Source organism: Erpetoichthys calabaricus, chromosome 14 (genome assembly GCF_900747795.2).
Source record: "Erpetoichthys calabaricus chromosome 14, fErpCal1.3, whole genome shotgun sequence".
Classification (NCBI taxonomy): Eukaryota; Metazoa; Chordata; class Cladistia; order Polypteriformes; family Polypteridae; genus Erpetoichthys; species Erpetoichthys calabaricus.
The window spans coordinates 62,786,888-62,799,739 of NC_041407.2; the positions used below are offsets into that span (position 1 = coordinate 62,786,888).

The window sequence follows — 12,852 nt, forward strand, 5'->3', positions numbered from 1 at the left end:
TCTTCTGTATGTTATAATTTAAACTAATTACATTACCAACATCCCCTTAAGGAATCAGAACCGTCTCTATTTATCCTGATTTATTCTTTTTCAGTTCTGACTTCCCCCTGCAAAAAATAAAGTTTAAAATGATCATTAGATTTCCTAAATATATCCTATCGTATGGGCGGCACGGTGGCGCAGTGGGTAGTGCTGCTGCCTCGCAGTTGGGAGATCTGGGGACCTGGGTTCGCTTCCCGGGTCCTCCCTGCGTGGAGTTTGCATGTTCTCACCATGTCTGCGTGGGTTTCCTCCGGGCACTCCAGTTTCCTCCCACAGTCCAAAGACATGCAGGTTAGGTGGATTGGCGATTGTAAATTGGCCCTAGTGTGTGCTAGGTGTGTTTGTGTGTGTCCTGCGGTGGGTTGGCACCCTGCCCAGGATTGTTTCCTGTGTTGGCTGGGTTTGGCTCCAACAGACCCCCATGACCCTGTGTTCAGATTCAGCGGGTTGGAAAATGGATGGATGGATGGATCCTATTGTATGAACTCCTGTTCCTATGCTGTAGTTATGATGACAGAATGAAATGACCCCCTGCAGAAAGCAACCCTTAATCATACTGTATGCTCTCTCTCTCTATATATATATATACAGTATATTTATGGAAGAGAAGGTCTGTGATACGGTTTGCACATTTGCATCTGGAGATCCACAAAGGGAGAAAAATAAATCACATATCATAAAGTAGTTTTTATTCCTGAGCTTTCAACTCCTGCCAGGGGTCTCCATCAGAGGATAATGCTTAGACTTACAAGAATCAAAGGCAATAGGCCTATATAGCAAAAAAAATTACGTGGGCACGTATACAGGAACATCGCAACGCCGTCAGAAGAAAGGACTCACTATCATTGATCTATATGCATACTAAATCAACAGGACATACATTTAACTGCGACAATGTACAAGTAAAATTTAAGGCCAGTACTAAAAGTGTGAGAGAGCTGGCCGACTCTTGGCTATCAAATGAGAACGCCATCAACAGACATTTGGACATCAATCCAGCATATGCAAACTTAAGAAGAACATGTTCATAATAAATAAACTGTACACCCAATACCCCCCCCTCCTGATCACACTGACTTAGTCACCTCCCCCCCCCCCCCACACACACACATAATTTTTGGTTATATATTGCCATTGATTCTTGTAAGTCTAAGCATTATCCTCTGATGAAGAACCCTGGCAGGGGTTGAAAGCTCAGGAATAAAAACTACTTTATGATACGTGATTAATTTTTCTCCCTTTGTGGATCTCCAGCTGCAAATATATATATATATATATATATATATATATATATATATATATATATATACCGTATATACCCCATAATATATATATGCTTTCGAGAGAGAGTATATATATACCCCATACGTATATAGGCTATATGCTGTCTCTCTATAGCCTACAGCAGGGGTAGGCAACGTCGGTCCTGGAGTGCCACAGTATGTGCAGGTTTTTGTTCCAACCCAGTTCCTTAACGAGAACTCAATTATTGCTGATGAAGCACATATTGCTTAAGTGACATTTTAATGCTTCATTTTAGTGGTCTCGCTTGTTAAGGTTCTCCAACCTTAATTGCTTATTTCAATCTTAAACTGCTGCATTCAGTGTTTTAATTGCTCCTTATTAGCAATAAGATGTAAAAGACAAAGCAGCCAGCAGTTCTCCAGCTAGCTTTTTTCCAATTACATCTGTGTGTGTTCATCATGCACGGTTTGATTTAATAAAACACTTAATAGAAAAATGTGACAGACTCAAAATGATCTGTTTTAGGCTTCAAATCATTTGGATGATATCCTTGGAAAGGAAAAAAATCTACGATATAAAAGCCTTACATTGCACAGACTAACAAGCCATAAAATTAAATAAGGTCTGAGATTGGCAATGATTGGTTTCTAATTAAGCAATTGGGTTGAATGAAAACCTGTAGCCACTGCGGCTCACCAGGACCGACATTGCCTACCCCTGTTTTACATCTTATTGCTAATAAGGAGCAATTAAAACACTGAATGCAGCAGTTTAAGATTGAAATAAGCAATTAAGGTTGGAGAACCTTAACAAGCGAGACCACTAAAATGAAGCATTAAAATGTCACTTAAGCAATATGTGCTTCATCAGCAATAATTGAGTTCTCGTTAAGGAACTGGGTTGGAACAAAAACCTGCACATACTGTGGCACTCCAGGACCGACGTTGCCTACCCCTGGCCTACAGTATATATATATATCTTTCTTCTCTCTATACAGTATATATATATATCTTTCTCAAAGATATATATATATACTGTATAGAGAGAAGAAAGATATATATATATACTGTATAGAAAGAGAGAGAGAGAGAGAGAGAGAGAGAGAGAGAGAGAGAGAGAGAGAGAGAACCCTCGAAAGCTTACATATTGTAATCTTTTAAGTTATACAATAAAAGGTGTCATTTTGCTTGACTTCTCATTTCATCCATAAAGGCTAACACGGTACTGTAAGCATTTCCATAATTAAATTTTAAAATTCGATATATGTACAAGTCGATAAAGATCCCAACATTGAATTAAATGAGTTCCCACTTGTTTTTCTTTAATTAATTCCCGGCATTCCCCTCGGTGTGAGTCCAGACGTGAAGGCACTGTTTTGAGTCCTTAGATCTTCACAAATACGCCCTGCAGGTGGACTCTCACGGCACCGATGGACTCTGATAAGGTCTTCTCACCCGATGGATAACAAAGCGTTTGCGTCAGTTGTGCAGGTGAGTGTCGCATGCGCTCCTCGCTTGCTCTCTGTGAGCTTGTGATTATCTTTTCGGGGCGTATGTTAATGACAAGAAAAAAAACGCGTCTTCTCGAGGTGTCTCGATGTGCTATAACGAATGCTATTAATGAGCGCCTGCCGCCGACCCTCCTCGCTTGGAGGGCAATTATCGAGTCAATAATTATTAGTGTAAACAGGCCGGCGCCCCGGTGCGATGTGCCGCCTCACTACAGCGGTCTCCAGCTGTGCGGCTGCGACCCTCCCTCCTCATCACCTCCCACTCAAGGACTTGCCAAACGCGCGACATTTGCTTGTACTGCCACCAAAGCAAAGTCCTGTCATAAAAATCGAGCAATCATGACGATCGTTTCTGTGTTAGATGGTGGTCATGTTTTGTTACCTTTGACAATGCTTAAAACAACAGGCAGCAATGATATCAAGGAAGCATCATTCATGTTGTTGCTTTGCAATCTCTTACACAAGTAAAACATTATCATTTTTACTGTTTTATAACCCTGGTCTCCTTTACAGAGCAGCAAAGAGTTAGTGCCTGTCTGGGTATCACAAGGTGGAAATTATGCTGCATTCCATTTTAAATGGAAAATCGGAATTTCCAAGTTCCTAGATAGAATTTTCAACTGGAATGCCCCCTTAAGTCTGGGCTGGTCCAACAAGTCTGATTTCAGATCATGACTTCAATCCAAAACGGCAACATACTCCACGAACTTTAGTGAAAGTTGTAATATTGTACTGTTTATTAGCACTTCTGTTAATTTGTGCCTCATTAAATCAGTCGTACACTGAAAGGAAAACCTTTGTTGTGCTTGCTCCATTGGACTAAATGCCGGTTTATTACAATACATTACACAGTATGTTGAGTAACAACATGACCATATATAGGGGGCATTCCAGTTGAAAATTCCAAATAGGAACTTGGAAATTCCGACTTCCCACTTCAGATGGAACACAGCATAGGAGACACACGTGTACACCCCCAACTGAGCTCAAATACAGTCACAAATTAACATAATTTGCACATCTTTAGGATCTTGAAGGAAAACCATTGCACACACAATGAAAATCCATAAACTCTGCCCAAACAGCTGCTGGTACTGGACCCAGAACCTCATAGGAGTGAGGCAGCACACACTGAGGCAGTCGTAACTCTGTGCATTATCTTAATCTGTTTAGTTTGTTTTAGGGACCCAGCAATACTGTAAGGCTGAATTTCTGAAAATTACATGTTACCCCACTTTAATTCAAGCCACATGCCCATTTTCACTCCAGATATCTGACTGATAGACAAAAGTTTGTTAGTCTTGGTAACAGCAGATCCAGCTCAGCGCCAGTCACACAAGGAGTTCCTCAGGGCTCTGTCCTCGGTCCTCTGCTTTTCTGTATTTACATGCTTCCCCTTGGCCATATTATACGTAGCTATGGACTGGGTTATCATTTTTATGCAGATGATACTCAACGTGGAACTTCATCAGAGCTTTCTCAGCTCACAACCTACCTTAGTGAAAGTAAAACCTGGATGGAGCAGAACTCTTTAAAATTAAATTGCAACAAAACTGAACTCCTGCAAATTGGGAATAAAATGCAACTTAATAAAATGAGCTCCTTCCCAGTCTATCTTGGCGGTAATCTCATCAGACCTGCCTCTACTGTAAAGAATCTTGGTGTCATTTTTGATTCCTCCCTCTCTTATTCCGCCCACATAAATCACATTAAGAAACATTCTTACTTTCACCTCCGTAACATATCCCGTGTTCACTCCTTCCTCTCCTTCTCTAATGCTGAGAAACTTGTCCATGCTTTTATCACATCCCGCATCGATTATTGTAATTCCCTACTGGCAGGTGCCCCTTCTAATCTTATATCACAGCTCCAGCTTATTCAAAACTCAGCTGCAAGAGTCCTTACACGGACCAGCAGCAGCGAGCACATAACACCCATCCTGCTTCGCCTTCACTGGCTCCCTGTGTCTTACAGAATCGAATATAAAATCCTACTAATAACCTACAAAGCCTTAAATAACCTTGCACCAAACTACATCAGTGACCTTCTCCATCACTATGTGCCTGCCCGTCCACTAAGGTCCTCTGATTCTGGCAATCTTGTTGTGCCCGTCACTAATCTACACTCCATGGGTGACAGTTGTATAGCGCCCAGACTCTGGAATGACCTACCGAAATTAATCAGGTCAGCTGACTCTATGAATTCTTTTTAAAAAACAACTCAAAACTCATCTGTTCAGGAAGGCTTTTAGCTCTACTTGACTTTATTACCCTTCTCTCAGTTTACCTTTATGTCAAGATGCTCATGTAACCTGTATGAGTGTGTGCTAGACCATCAATTATGTTGTCTGTTAGGCTTTTTTTCTCTGATTTCACTGTTGTAATCTTCTTTATTTATTTATCTGGTTTGTACAACGCTATATACTGTATACCCTGCCGTTCTTCTTATATTTTGTAAGTGCCTTGAGTATGGGAAAGGCGCTATATAAATAAAATGTATTATTATTATTATTAGATTTTTTGTATAATACTCTGAAAGCAACCCAAATAAGGCGCCTACAGATTTTTTACCAACTCGTTTTTTTTCTTTTTTACCCTGAAACTGGGCAGATCAGCACAAAGTCATAGGGGCAAGTCCCTATCAGAGGGCTGATACACTTTGACTTTATTGTTTGACAGCCAAATAATTGATAAATGGTGTGAAGATAATAGGCACTGAAGTAAATGGCACCAATGCCTTGAGGATTGCGTGCTTTCTGTATGTGATTTTACTAACTATACAGTCTAACTACAGTAAATGCAGAAGTAGCTTACATTGCTTGTGCATATACTGTCACCCACACAACCCAAAAATAATCAAAGGCTATCACTTTAAAAAAGATCTCTTCTGTGTAGACGGCTACAGACAAATCTGTGCAGAGTGATAGTCTGATCGTCGGATGATTTCATTTTAGAAATGAGGCAAATATAAATCAGTGAAATGAAAAATTTAAAGCAATATCTAGCTATCCATTTTAAGAGCATCAGATTTCACTAGATGGCTTTGTTCCAGCCCGAGAGCATGAAGCACAATTCAACAAATCTGTCCTGAATGAGGGCATCCATCGTTCACAAGTCCTGATGCCAGAAGCTTCTGCTAAAAACATACAATGAAAGATACATTTTAAAAGATGTATGATGTGCAATTGTGATCCGAGTATTGACACCCTCACTACATTCCAGTATAATTTCATGGTGCCCAGTACAGGATGATATAATACAGAAGTTAACCTGAAAACATGCTGTAGGCCTATACAATTATGCAAATACTTTTAAAAATTGATTGTTTCCGCATTGATTTAAAATACATGTTGGAACATGAATAATTGAGGATAAGCAGTAATGAGCATTTAATGATTGTGCAGACTGCCTGCTCCAAAGGGGAACACTTCGTTGTTATCGGGATCCTTTGTGCAGCCACAGCCATCCACAAAGGGCCACGCCCCACAGCCGCCCACAAAGGGCCACACCCCACAGCCGCCCACAAAGGGCCACGCCCCACAGCCGCCCACAAAGGGCCACACCCCCTTTGACAGCAAAGGAGGCGACAAGACGCAGACTGGGAGCAGCCAAGCCTTTTCAGTCATGAAAGGCTGAAGGAGGTCACATCTTAAGGTAACTGTTGTTCTGAGGAATATGACAGCATACCCTAAAAATACTTAAAAGAAATAAAAAAACAATTCTTGGTAATAAAACATGCACACACCAAAAAGCATGCTTTTTTTACCACATAATATGATAAAAAAACTGTTCATAACAATACTGTAGAATTCTGGTAAACCTAGTACAATATCTGCAGGATGTTTGGCAATAATAGCATAATTGGTTCTCTATTACTGTTGTTATTAAATAGCATCAACTTTTATGAAAAAGTATATTTTTGTACATAAATTGTGTACATATATATAGAGCCAAAAATAGTATTAATCTCCTAGGATGTTGTCTCATTTTATTCCTATACAAATTTGAATCACAGTGGATTTCACTTGGCTTTTTTGACACCGATGAACAGAAAAAGACTCTTTAATGCTAACGTGAAGATGGATCTCCACAGAGTCGTCCAAATGAGTTACTGATAAAAAACATAATATAATTGATTGCCTAACAATTTACCCCCATTAATATGATGTGTGTAAGGTAACATGACTTGGAATTTAAATATATGTTAACATTTTATACAAGTCACTTGACATATCGACATATTTCTTAGCACTGCTGCCTCAGGTTGGTAAGTTTCGGTGGCGTTTGCCTATTTTTTTTCTATCTTCATGTGAGTTTTCTCCTGCTTCTCCTGTTTACTTCCACATTCCAGAGATGTTAGTTAGTCAGTTTTTTATTTTTGGCAAGACAGAGTGAGCTGTGTTTGCTGACATCCCATTCAGAATTGGTTTGTGACTCACATCTGTTACCATGGCCATAGGCTCCAGCTCCTCACTACCCAGACTAATATCCTGAAAAATGGATGGACTGGTCCCATAACATTTCACGTAATGTGAAGGTGGTATTTGTTGTCTGCTGTCACTTCATTAGCCTATCCATATTTAACTTTAGCCATGTTCCTCATGGTTAGAATAATGTTACTTTCTCTCTTGTGCCTCATGAAAGGCAACTTAAGGAGTCTGTTGTCGCGTGGGCTATCTGGATATAAAAGCTTCTTCTTCAATAACCCCCTTTGAGGGGGCAGTTGAGCAACATACTGTAGGTGAACTCAGAAAATGGCTATAAAATCAAGAGAGACTGAAAGGTATATTTAATTTAAATTTGATACTTTTGTGTTAAGCCACGGTACGACATGGTAGCTACTGGCAGCCTGGCCTAGTGTCAGAGGCAGTATAGTGAACCACAGTGGAGTGGGGCGAGCTCCTCCACTTACCAAATCACTAAACCTACTACCAGTAACATAGATCTTGCTGCACCATCGTCATTTCTAAGTCATATATTCTTAAACCTGTAGGTACAACAGCTAGTCAAGAGCTAACTCTTTGACAAAATCTCATACATGTTAGCATTTTTATTTAGTCAGATTCTTATGTTGGTCTGTGTCCATACGTTTGTGCTTGTACTCATAACAAAACGACAAAATCATAGATAAAGAAGCCTGTTTTGAGTCTGCTAAAACTTAAATTGTGCTAAGCAAGCAAGTCCCCAAATGCCTACTTTCCCTTGTCTGTTTAATTCCTACAAGCTGCTAGGTGACTGGCGCCCCATCGAGGGATTATCCCTGCCTTGCGTTCTGTGCTTGCTAGGATAGGATCCCATGATACTGCTCAGGATTGGAAAATGGATGGATAGATGGATGGATGGAGTTGCAAGGTGCCTAGTCTATGGTAATTCACCATACATAGGACTTTTGCCCAAATTGTTAATTAATTTAAAGCATCAAATTGTGTTTAGTTAATAAAATTTTTAATTAAATATTACCCCACAGTAAGACACAACTGTGCTCCTTATAGGAAAATATAGCTTTAAAACTTTCATGAAAAAACACAAAAGTTCCACAATATAATTTCTAATATACGGGCCACAAGATGTAATACGTCCCGTCACCTGGCTGCCAACTCTATAAAGGGTGCTGGTGGGTTCACTGTTGCCCCAATATGTGTCTCCATTGCTGCTGTCCTGGACTTGATCATATTTACATCTCCAAGATGAGGGTGAAGTATTCTTCAAAACTGGAGCCCTTCATTAATTTTCCTCTGTTTCACTATTCTTCTCATGTTTGGTATCCAGCTGTGGCACTTGGGACAACCACTATATTGCCAAGCTATTGCTTCAGAAGGTACCCAGAAAGACAAAAGGGTTTAAACTTAATTTTACATTGGTTGGCATGTGTTGTGAACTAGAGAGCGTCAAAGCACAAAGTCCCAAAATATCGCCAAAGATGCCCACGTTGGCTGGGGGTAACCACCCACAAAACACAAGGAACATAACAGAACATATTTTGACATTCAGAAATAAAATAATCAACAAACAAAAGTAAATGAGAGTTTTGAACCCCAGGCATAAGGAGAACCCTGACTGAAACATGACAGCATTTACTTAATACAACGTACAATACCCTGAATGGGGTGGGTATGCAGTTGGCCCAGGGCATTAGCACTGTGATGCTGTCTGTTGTAATGGACCGTGGATCCACTAGAAGTTTATTTTCTACATAAATGTTGGTGACTGTGGGTGGGCACACTGAAACACACCATCAACATTAGGGGGATTACATTAAGAGATCAACTTAATTCACATGTCTTAAGGATGTGGCAAGGAACCTGAGTGCCTGGGCAAATCTCCAAAGAGAGGTAGTGGCATCAGCCACACTAGCCACAAACCATTCTTTAAGAGCACTAATTAAGGGTCCTTATATGCAGAGGATTCAGAGTATTTAGTACCTTTCACTCTTGGCACACTTTCTTGTGTTGTAGTTTTCATTTTAAATTTTTGCTCATCAATCTACACTCAATATCCTGTAATTACAAAGTAAAAATAGGTTTTCATAAAGGTTTTCAAATACATTATTTTAAAAATCATAAACTGAAACCTTTAAATTCATGTAAGTATTCACCATAGGGATGGTATTAGGTAGGTGATGAGCAGTTCCTGGCCTTCAGCAGATATAATACTTATAGTTCTGCCCAAAAAGTTCATGTTTTGTCTAATCATACAAGAGAATTTTCTCCTCATGAGCTCAGAGACCTTTAAATTGTCATAGACCTTTTACTCAAGAATGGCTCCTGTCTAACTAGTCTACCATTTGCGTTTGAGTGATGAAGTGCTGCTGAGATGGTCAACCTTCCAACAGGTTCAACCATCTCAGCAGAGGGCTTCTGAAGTTCAATTAGAGTAACCATAGAGTTATCGGTCAACTCCCTAACCATGGTTTCCTGTCTATTTACTCAGTTTGGTTTGATGGCAAACTCTGGAAAAATTCCTGGTGGTTTCAAACTTCTTCAGTTTCACAATTATTGAGAAACCTGTGCCCCTGGGGACAATGAAAGGTTTAGAAATGGCTTTATTTCCTTGTCCTGATCTATGCCTCACCATAACTTTATCACAGACGTCTAAAGAGTTCCTTGGACTTCATGGCTTGGTTTATGTCCTGACGTGTGGTGTCAGTTGTGGGGCCTCATATACTGTATACATATGTGTGCCTTTTTAAGTGACGTCCAATCATTTCAGTTTGCCAGAGGTGGTCTCCAATCAAGTTCTAGACACATCTCAAGAATAAATTAAAAAAACAGGACTCACCCAATCACAGTTTGGTGTGCCACAGCAAAGGGCCTAAATATTTATAAATGAGAGATTTCAGTTTTGGATTTTTAATAAATGTACAATCCTTTCTGAAATCATGTTTTCACTTTGTCATTTTGGGTTTTTGAGTGTAGAGTATCTGGCAAATATATTAATTTAAAATAAAATCTACAACACAATAAAGAGTGCAGAAAGGTAAAGGGTCTGAAAACTTTCCGAGACCACTTTACTGTAACTTTGTTCACCAATGAGGAGAACAGAATTTTTTTGAACCCTTATTCATTCTCATTAATAACAAATATGCCGCAAAGGCTCTTTTTAAAAGATTGTCCACTTTATTTTTGTTCCTTAATGTACTAACCTGCTAGTAGTATCAAAAGCATTCTTTGATGTACTTTCCTTTAATTTTTCAGTCAGCCAACATACTTATTATTTATTGTGTTTGAACAGTGTTGTTTTCAAATGGTGTGTCCCTGGTAATTAAACCTTCACAGAGTAGAAGTATAATTCATTTTTTATGAGATGCTGTGGGTTTTTAAAAAAAAAAAGAATTCAGAAGATAATACTAACTTAATTCATGGAGATATCTACACAATCTAGATATTAAAGGCACAATATTAAATAGATAAGTAAACAGAGTACTTTATTGATCTATAGAATGAAATTCATTAGCTCCAGGAGCAGTATAGTACTGTATATAAAGTTATAGTGCAATATACTAAAACCAAAGTACAAATTATGTGCAAAAATTAAAAATATACACACATTACATTAGCAAATTAGAAAATTTATGCAGGGTGTAACATTGAGGTGCATTCAGATACTTACTTAACTGCTGCAGAAGTCAGAGCATTTTTACACTTTTGTTTGTTATTCTGTTTTGTTATTAAAATCCTTGGAGGCCGTCTCCACCATTTAAAAATATTGTCCTGGGCCACTCTTGTGGCTCCTCCCTCTTTGAGTTAGTCAGAACTTCCAGGCATGTGTCTGGACAGTCATGTGTCGTGAAGGGTGAGATTTGAAAAGGATGAGCACCAGTCAGGATTCACTTGAGCACTGTGCCTCAAAAGTTGTTAAACCTTAATGTGTGTGTCACTGCTTTGATGCCTTTGAATTGCGTGCCTGTGGTTTAAGCTATCTTTCCAAACTTGACTTTACTTTCCGACTATGGCCAATAAGACACATTTATTTTCTTGTTAATAAGGATTCTTTTCAAGCTTTACCTCAGATATCAAACTGAATCAACTTATTCATTCAACTTGTACAATTGGCTGGGTGTTATGGCACACTTTCTCTGTCTTTGCCGTTGAGGCTTGGCTTCTTTCCAGATTCTTCCCTGGAGCATTGAACCAAGGGGGTGATCCAGCTTCTGGGTGAGGTGATGCAGACATGGCACATTTTTTTTCAAATAGTTGAATAATGATCAACTTATCATGATCCAAAAAACCCCTCAAGCTTCTCCACCCTGTACTTCCATGACAGACACCCCTTAGATGTTTTCATATTATTATATAACATTGAGTCACAGATGGATTTAATGCAGTATGTCAGTTATGACACTGTTGAGCAGAAAAAGGCTCTTTAATAATAAAGTGAAAACAGATCTCTGCAAAGTGATATAAATTAATTGCAAGAATTAATATTCGCTATATTTGCTTCATCATGGTGCTGGTGTGCCAGTGGGCATAGCAGACACCTACATCAATTAATGAATTGTATATCCAATCTTGTACTATATAATAAAACGCTAAGGGCTCTGTGTGTGTCCCATCTGAGCCATCTGATTGGTCAGTTTGGCTTTTGTGACATGATTGAAAGATGAAGTGCGAGTGCCAGATACGTGAGGAGGAGTAAAGGCTTAGGAGACATGCTGAGAGTCATCGTCAAGAATGGCTAGTATGAAAGTGGACAGGAGGCAAGTAAGACGCCTCGAAATGACAGAGTCTGAGAAGCAGGCTTTATGGGAACATGCCCAAGAAAGAGAGCAGATACATGAGGATGCCAAGAAAAAGGTGATGAAGGTACACATAGGGCAACAGATATCATATGTTTTTAAATGTATTCTGTTATCTATCTTTGACAGGTAATGAGGTGTACAGTGAATGGTTTGTTTATATGTGAGACCTGAGACCAATAATAGTGATCATTTACACTTCAGATGACTGTGGCTAGTCTTAGGTAGCAAATTTGACAATGTAGGTATTGATATTAGGAAAGGTGAACTTGTGAAACACAGAGAATATCTAGTAAATGTGGCATATTTCATAGAGGAAGTGCCAGTGACCTTGAATTTTATTATAGCTGTCATTTCATATTGTTTTAGTACTACATCTCAAGAGGAGGACCTCTTTGAAACTTTCAAAACATGTGTCTTTAGGATGAAAGTACATTGGCCAGAATGCTTTAGTGTTTCAATGATTTCCACAGGAATGTCTGCTGGTTCAAAGTAACAAATCTGTATGGCTGTATGGCTATATCTCAAAAACCATATAAGAGGAGATACATCAGAGATGGACAGACGTAAAAACAATCCTTTGGTAAAGCTCCCAGAGAAGTTCAGAAGAAATCAAATCAAAGCGAATTAAAAGGAATTTTCAGAACTACAATTTATTCTTTACAAGTCTGTAAAGAAGTTGAAATAATCCCAAGCGCTCTGGCCTCATGCTAGGCAGCTGCCATCGATGGGACACAAGCCCAATGCAAGACACACTAACGTTTACACCTAGACTCCAATCTCAAATGACAAAAAAAAACCAACTTTGAAATATGTGAGGA

General features: G+C 39.1%; 1 protein-coding gene across 1 annotated transcript in view; it reads left to right on the top strand.

The window, feature by feature from the left end:
* The first annotated feature begins 2,642 nt into the window (after window positions 1-2,642).
* Window positions 2,643-12,852, top strand: part of grhl3 (grainyhead-like transcription factor 3) — a 104,060-nt gene continuing 93,850 nt past the window's right edge. The window contains exon 1 of the mRNA XM_051919068.1: window positions 2,643-2,777. The gene's annotated coding sequence lies outside the window, so the exon portion shown is untranslated. The remainder of the gene's footprint in view (window positions 2,778-12,852) is intronic.